Source organism: Mus caroli, unplaced genomic scaffold (assembly GCF_978045245.1).
Source record: "Mus caroli unplaced genomic scaffold, Mus_caroli_1 scaffold_8, whole genome shotgun sequence".
Classification (NCBI taxonomy): domain Eukaryota; kingdom Metazoa; phylum Chordata; class Mammalia; order Rodentia; family Muridae; genus Mus; species Mus caroli.
This window is the reverse complement of record NW_028227263.1, coordinates 26,801,798-26,810,709: the sequence shown is the minus strand read 5'-3', so window position 1 is coordinate 26,810,709 and position 8,912 is coordinate 26,801,798.

Sequence of the window (8,912 nt, the reverse complement as noted above, 5' to 3'; positions counted from 1 at the left end):
ATAAACATGCACTGAGTGCTTTTCAAAGTATCTTCAGAACCCAATTATTAATTGTCAATGGGATGAGCTCAGGGACTCTCTTCCTGAAGTATCATTTGTGATGGCTACTCTGTGTTTTTGATTCTGCATGCAGAAAGCCACTTGATTAAGAATTGATGGAAAAAGAAGTCGTAATTCAGGCAAATAAAAGATGCTGCATGAGAGGAAGCTTTGACAAGCGTGAAATGACTGCAAGAGTGTGGTGTCATGGTTAACGGGACTGAATAATTGGCCTAGTGGGAACCTGCCAAGCTAGACAATGGACATCAAGGGAATTTACCCTCCTGGGATGAGGACAGATACCCGGAAGCCCACACTCGGTGGTAGGATGCTAGGCAGATGGTTCCCTCTATTCTTCCCGAGTTGAGAAATTAATAGAATCAGAAGTCAGACAGTGAAATAAATCAAGCCCATCGTTAGCAACTCTGGATCTTTAAAGAACTATTGTGCCTAAATCATCCTGATTTCTCTCCTCATTCTGGAATATAAGACCCTTGGAGGGTAGAAAGAAAGAGGGGAGAAGAGAAGAGAGAGGAGATGGGAGAAAGGAAGGATGATGGAAGAAAGAGTGTGGTGACAATTTAATGTCCCTGAAAGCGAACAATGAATGAATCAATGAGGCTCAGGCTCTCTCCAATTTATATGCATGCTCTGCCTTCTAAGGGTAGAGCTAACGAGGGACAGAAGGAAAGGTGATGGCTTATTAAGCAAGCTAGTTTGTATCTTATGAGCTATTCTGGGTAGGGGGTGAGGGAAGTCTGGTTCCCTACTTCCATTAGGGCAATGGTTCTTAATTTGTGGGCTGTAACCTCTTTGGGACAGGGGGAGGGCATGCACTTTTCCCAAAGCTTGCATATTAGATATCAGGCACATCAGCTATTTGCATTATAATTCACTACTAGCAAAATTACAGTTATGAAGTAGCAAGGAAAATAATGTTATGGTTTGGGGTCACCACAATATGAGGAGCTGTATTAAAGAGTCACAGCATTAGGAAGGTTGAGAACCACATTAAGAAATGATCCTAGTACTGAGTTGTTCTATGTGTCAGGCCCTTCACATGAATTATCTTGTTTAATCTTTTAATCTCTACAACCAAATTCTTAGTTTTTCTTCTCAGGTTTTAGATGGGAATTCACTCTGTAGCTCAGGCTGGCTGCCAAGTCAGATGGTGATCCTCCTATCTCAGCTTCTCGGGTGCTGGGATTAAAGATGTGAGCTATCACACCTGGCTCTTGCTTTAGTTTAAGTTTGATTTATTTATTTTTAAATGTGTAAGTGCATGTGTCTGTGTGTGCCCAGTGTGTATGGAGGCACACAAAGGCATCAGATTCTTAGAACTGGAATTCTAGGTGTTTGCTGGGCACCAATCTCAGGTCCTCTGGGAGAGTAGCAAACACTGTAGCCACTTCATCTGCCCACAGCCAACTTGGAAGAAGAGAACAAAGTCATCTAAACTAAGGATACTGGAATCTGGATATCTGGTCAACCACTTGAGGTCATCCAGTTAGGAAATGTCGTGCTGAGGTATAAATGCAGGCGTGCCTGATATCAGACCTTGAGTGTTTTAAAATGTCACTTTTTTCATGGACTTCTAGTTCACAGTTACCCAGGGGTGTTTTTAAAATGCAGTTTTCCATATATCTGCCTCCCACAGTCGAATGCCGGCTCCTGAAGCCCCAGGGCATGCACAGGGCTCCAGATGGGTCTGACACTTACCTGAGTTTGGAAATGAAGACACTGTAAGTTTAGATTTCAAATTCTGTTTTTGCTAACTTGCCTTTGGCACAAGAGCCCAGGCAATTGTTTGTAAGTAGGATTCTTCTTTAATGGTTTGTTTTTTCTTTAATTTATTGAATCTGGCAGCTTGTGGGGAGCTGGGCGAGCCAGGCCTCTCTGCTCTTGGGTATCCAACTCCTGCAAAACTCTGGATGTCATCCCTGCTTGCTACAACTTTTCATTGAGTCTTCAATATAGATGCTTTCCCCTTTGTCTAATGGTGACCCTTGTGCCAACAGAGGTCAAGAGTATCTTGGAAGATTGCCTCATGACCAGCCTCTTTGCTTTGCAGGGCATGGTTGTTTATACGGATTGGCACAGCCACTTACATACATTTGTATAGATCTGCATAGATTTGCATGCATTCAGGCTGTGCTTTCAATTTCTTTCATTTGTTTGGCTCCGTTCTTGAGTAGACTGCAGTATGTGCGCATACATATGTATGCAAACTGCAGCCCTGCCTAATCTCAAGTTGCCTTTCCTTTCCCCCAATTTTCATGTCTGTGACTGTGGTATACATGAGTGCATGTGTGTGGGGACATGTGCAGGCAGGACAGGAGGCTTGAGGCTGATGCCAGGAATCATTCTCAATCGCCATGCTACCTTCTTAATTAAGGCAAGGCCTCTCAACCCAATCTAGTAGTTTGGCTAGTCAGCTTGCCTTGGGCGATCCCTTGTCTCTTCCTTTTGAGGATAGAGGGACAGGCAGACTTCCACCTCTCCCAACATTTATGTTGTTTCTGGGGATGCAAATTTGGGTTCACACGTTTCCAGGACAAGTGCTTAACCATTGAGCTATCTCCCGAGCCCTAATTTCACATTAAACTTTCTTTTCTTCCCACTTGTAGAATATTGGTTTGGAGAACCTTACCCAGTTGCTGGGACAGTTGGAGCTTTCTTTACTGAGCAGTTGGAGGCAGTGTAGGATAGTGCTTAACACCATGGGGTTTGCAGTGAGATCTGGGCTTAGATCCTGATTTGTGCACTATTAGCTATTTAACACAGATAGACCACTTAGCTGTTCAAGGCACTGTTTTCTCAACTAAGGAGAATCAGAATAGTATCTCCTTAATGGTATTGATGTGAGAATTAAATGCAGGCAAGGCAGCTAACATTTGTTTGGAGCCTGACCCTTGGCTCAGAAGACAGCAGCAATTAACAGCATCATTCTCCTGTGTTTGAAGCAATGGAGATGATGGTGGAGCAGAGAAAGAGAACTCGACATGCTTCCCACCCAGGGGTTTTCATGTTTAGAAGAGTTGTTTATTTGTGTGTTACACGAATGTGTACATGAATGTGAGGGTGTGAGCACCTCTGTGCTCCCATGTGGTCTGGAAGAGAGCACTGTACACCCGCCCTTGTCACTCTCAAGGGCTCTCCCTGAACCCTATGCTTGCATTTTCTCAGTGAGGTTGGAAATGGTGAGCCCCAGAGATTCTCCTGTCCCCGTCTCCATCTGAGCTTGGATTACAGGTGTGCGTGGGATGCCTGGCTTCTTACATTAGTGCTGGGATCTGAACTCCAGTCCTCATGAATGTGCAGCAAGCATTCTTAACCACTAAGTCATCCTTCCAGCCCTACAATGGCTTTCTTAATCTTAGAAGATAAGCATTCAGTAGTAGGGGTGAAAGGATTCCATGTTAGTGTGATTTTATAAATATGTCCCTGAACTCTTTGGTCTCCTGCTCTTCAGGATGTAGAGATTAAGCCTGTCTCCCTGAGTGTCCACTGAGCTTATTGTCTAGATTAGACTTTTTGTCATGGTGTCAAAAGACCTGACATAAACAACTTAAAAGGAGGAAAGATCTGTTTTTTTTTTTTCTTTTGACCCACTGATGCTGAGCCTTGAGTCAGGCAGAACAACTTGAAAGCGAGCACATGATGGCAGGGAACACAGGGCAGAAGCTGCTCATGGCAGACAGGATGCAGAGAAACCAAAATGGAATGAGATGCAGCCCCACAGGTGTACTCCCAGCGACTGAAGTCCTCCAGGCAAGCCAGGTCTCTAAAAACTTTTAAGGACCTACCTACCAAACTTATGCCACAAGCTGGGGACCAAGCATTCCCTACATGAGCCTTTCAGATTGACACTGCCTATGCAGACCAAAGCTCTACCTACCTTCCAATGAATGAAACATGGCAGAAAGGGATAGCCCGGCGAAGACTAGGTCTCCAAGCCTCTGTTCCTGCCTTGGGTACACATGCCTTTTTGTTCCCGATTCAGTATCATTGGTGGAAGCCACACAGCAAGAAGCCCTCTAGAGAGACCCACATGGGGATGTATTAAAGTCTCCTGCCAACAGCCATGTAATTGAACTTGGAAGTGACTCTCCCAGTCCGTCAGGAACAGCTGCATCCAACAGCTTGGCAGGGACTGCACAATTGAGCTTGAACTAGGACCATGAAGCTGAGCTCTCCACATTCCAGACCTCCTGCAGCAGTGGAATAATGAATGTTTGCTGATTAAATGTGTGAAGTCATTCCTAAGTTTTGGGGGGAATTTGTTAGACAGCGTACTCTAACTGGAGCCATTGGGGAGATGCTCTGTTCTAGGATCATAGGGGCTGTGCTTCTTGCTCTGAAGGGTGGGAGGAAATGTACTTCTAGGATAGGTTTGTGCAGAACAGCACTGAGGCATTCCTGAAAGGTGAATCCTAGCTTGCAGTTGATTGCCCCTCACATGACTATGCCTTCATGTGCCTGGCACACTCACCTATATGTCTCTGGAATCTGGACAGCACACACAGTCTATGGATAAATAAAACACACATAAAACAGAAGGTAGTTCCATCTTACCATTTACCAGGCTCATGGCTGAGGTCCCAGTAACCAAAGACAGAGAAAAGCATATGTATGTATTTAATGTATGTTTTACATGAATGGAAACCTTTGATGCAAACAGGGAATCTTATGTTAGCTTTATCTGATGGAAATGGGCAGTGCTGTAGAAACATGGAGGGCATGTACTCTAACAGTTTAATGCGGTTTAGCTGTCTAATGGCAGCGAATTGTTTGTCAAGAGACCAGATTCTTGTCTGGGACTGTGTGTCTTCAATGTTCCATTCCTTTTCTTTGTAGTGAGGAGGAGTGAGGGACTTATGCTAAAACTCAGGGCAATTTCAGAGAATTCTTTTGTGCCCTGGATTAGGGGAGAAGGACAAGGAAAAGGTGAAAGTGACCCCTCTGCTCTTGGTTTCTCAGTCTCAGGGTGGGGTAGTGTGTCTTAATTAAACCTCACTGTGTGACCACAGCTTGCAACAGTTGCTAAGCCTAGGTCTAGTCAGTGGCCATCCTCCATAGAGGCTGGAGCAGTCAAGATGGGGGCGAGTCCCATTTCAGGGCTGGTGGGAAGCCCTGATCTTCTCTTCCATTCATGAAGCAGATAGGATTTATCTATTCATTTATATGTAGATGTCAGTCTGTCTGCCTGTGTCTATCCCTCCACTCACCCAGGTGTATTGACTCTGTAAGACTCTGATGAGTCTTAACTACTGGGGACCTCCTGAGTGAACCTGCAGAGAGCCAGGGATTGATGCAAATGCAAGAGGAGTTTATTGTTCCAGCATGCTGGGGTTGTCCTGCACCCAAAGAAGAGGCAACCACCCTGGGGAAGCCCATTCGGCCAGTTTTTATACAGTTTTCAGGGGTAGAATAGCACAACAGCAACTAGGCACAATATGATTGGCCGAACAGTGTGACTTTTAAACTGATTGGTCCTTAGGGAATGAGGCGGGTGGCCAATAGTCATGCTCTGCATGTGGCTGATGGTTGGCCTTCCTTGTGGTTTCTCTCTTCCAGAGGGGAGGGGTGCCTATGTTCTCCATGACCTCTCTTTTCCCGAAGGGGAGGGGCCTTCATGTTCTGGGGCCTGGTGGAATTTTCCAAAGGCCCTGAGCTGACTTCTTCAGGTGTATGTGTGTGTGTGTGTGTGTGTGTGTGTGTGTGTGTGTGTGTATACACATTGAGCCATTGCAGCTCCTCGTTTACTAATAATTTTGAGTTTATACAGTAAGCTAATCGTCTTGTTAAATACCACAAGCATGAGAGTCTGAGTTAGATTCCCAGGATCCTTCTTAACAAAACAAACAAACAAACAAACAAACAAACAAACAACAAACATGGGTGTGGTGTGTGCCTGTGCTGTAGAGGTGGAAGCAGAAGAGTTCCTGGAGCTCACAGACTGGTCAGAATAGCTTAATTAGCAAGCTCCAGGCCAATGGGAGGTAGACATCATTCCTGAAGAAGATTGCAGAGGCTGTTCTCTGACTTCCACATGCATACACACATGCATGTGCAACCATGCACACATACAAACGCATAAATATTTAATAAAAGAAAGACACTTTTGGCAGAGGCATCAACAGGAGTAAGGGCAAGAAGGAGAGAGACCATGTAAATGAGACAGGCAAGGGGATGCAGGACCAGTCCCTGTGAACCTGGCAACATCTGGGTTGTTTTCCCTTAGAAGATTCTAGCAAGCAATGGCTCTCTTGTGGTGGAGTTTTAGACACTATGACTCCAGCAGGAGGAGAATTCTTTTGGGGGACAAGTTTGGGGTTAGACTCGACCTGGTCTGGGAAGCTTTTATTCTGAAGTAGGAGGCATGGTGTTCTGTCTGCCACTTGGTTCTGACAGGCAGCTGTTTACTGGGCCCTAACCATCTCCTCATATCCTCAGTGGTCAGAGTGCCACCTGAACACTCCCCTCAAATTGAATTCCAGGGCCAACAAGCCCTCCTGTGGGCTGAGTCAATTCACTTGTGGTAGAAAATCATTAGCCAGGATGAAGAACTCAAATGCTAGGTCAGAAAAGAGCCCCTGGAGTGTGTGGTGGGGATGCTTTGCTCTCTTCCAAACCATCAACGACACTTGTATAACCTCCTTGGAGGATAGAGAAAGGCTCCGGGAGAAACTGCTTTGGACTTGCTGGTCTCTCTGTGGCCCTGGAGAAGACAAAGCTGTGGGAGAGGAGAGCATCAACTATGAGGCTGAGTAGCTTGAGTATGGAGCCATTCATATAACTGCTAAGGGACCAGTGGCTTCTAAGGCTGTAGAGTGTTCAGCCAGAATGCACACACCAGCCTCCAGAGTGGCCTGAGGGAGGGCCAGCCTCATCCAGCCACTCCTAGGCATGGTAGAGACAAACAGTGGCCTTCCATTTTTTTTCTCAAAAAAGAAATAAAATAAAATAGGTTTTTTAAAAAATGACAAATGTTTTAAAAGAAGAAAATATATTTATGTTCAAAAGTCTCTTCTCTAATGATTACTAACCTGGCCAAATTTACAAAAAAAAAGTGATTATTTTAATGTTTGAGTTGGTAACATTTCTATGTTGTTCAAAATTCAGAAAACATGAAAAATTCCAACGACAAGTATTTCTCCCAACTGTTCCTTAGCTGTCCTCTAGGGCAGTGATGGCGGCTTCTCTTTACCCTTGGGCAATATCTTGTTCAGCTTCAAAAGATGGAGACTTTTCCTCCATCAGCCTCCTCCCCAGTAGCCAATATTCTATATGGAATCTTGGCAACCCCCTCCCCCTGTTCCCTCTCTCTTTTTCTCCCTGCTCCTTTTCCCGCTCTGATTTTTCCTCCCTTCATTCTTTCTGGGCCCCAGGGACTCAGCGCATGGCCTGGGAACCTGGATCTGGGTTGCCACAAATGGCGTGTTCCAACTTGGCAACAGCTTCATGCAGTTTCTAGGGTTGAGAACTAAAGTCAAGGAGCTTTTCAAATACCTGGGTGGAAAGATCAGATGGGTGGGATCTAGCCGATCAGAGACATCTCTTCTACAGGTCTCAGACGATATCTGATGACAGGTCGTAGCTGCTGGGTTGGAGGAAGAGAGTAGTCTGTTATGATAATACATCCCCCAGAGATTCACATGATAGTCTCAGGATGATAGATCAGATACAGAGGCAGGAAAGGACTGGTTATTGAGGGAACTAAGATAGCCTATGGTGCTTGACCCCAGATCTGCAACATTCTAACTTCCTACAATCACTCCAGATCTGCAACATTCTAACTTCCTACAATCACAAAATTCTGATCAGTCCGTTTAACACAGTGTGGCTTTGTTTCCTTCCTGGAAACACACACACACACACACACACACACACACACACACTCCCCTCAGCTAATGTCACACACACACACACACACACACACACACACACACACACTCCCCTCAGCTAATGTCTCACACACACACACACACACACACACTCCCCTCAGCTAATGTCACCATTTATATGAACAGAGCTTCCATGTGTTTTATTACTAATTAATTAATAATCTTCTTTCATTCTCTTCTCTCCTGTTCCTCCCAAACAGCATTTCTCTCGGGTCTTGTTTATATGCATTTGTTCCTATGTGCCTTTTGTAGATAGGAAGGCATTCGCTTACTTATTTATTTTGTGTTTTCTGTTTGTACATGTACTAGTGCTTGTGTGTGGAGGCCAGAAGTTGAGGTTGGATATTTGTCTCCATTACTTTCCATGTTAGTTTTGAAGCCAGGGCCACTCACTGAACCTGCAGCTTGCTGACTGGCTGGTGAGCGAGAGCTAGGGATCCCCTTGTCTCTACCTTCCCACCAGGGGATTACAGGCTCACACTACTGGACCTGGCTTTTTAACATGGATGCTGGGGATTTGAGCTCATGTTTTCATGCTTGTTTGACAACTACTTTACTGACTGAGCCATCTCCTCAGTTTCCCACTTTTAAAAAATACAAGTCATTGTTCAGCATGGACCCTGGGGACTCATAGACACTAGCTCCATTGTAATGGAGTCTCTGGGCCTAGGCTATCTGGGAATTTCTTCTGGCCTCGTGTTGCTCCACAACGTTCTTGAAATCCTACTTTTCATCTCCTCAGTGTCTCCATCTCTCCATGTGACCCCCTGCATCTGCTTTTCTGCCTCTGATTCGTTCCTTCTTATTGCGTGTGTGTGTGTGTGTGTGTGTGTGTATGTGTGTGTGTGTAAGCATGTTTGCACAAGGAGGTGTGAGGTCAATGTCGGGTGCCTTCCATGTCCACTCTCTATCATACAGAGGGAGATAGGTTATCTGAATCAACCCAGAGCTCTCCATTTCAACTAC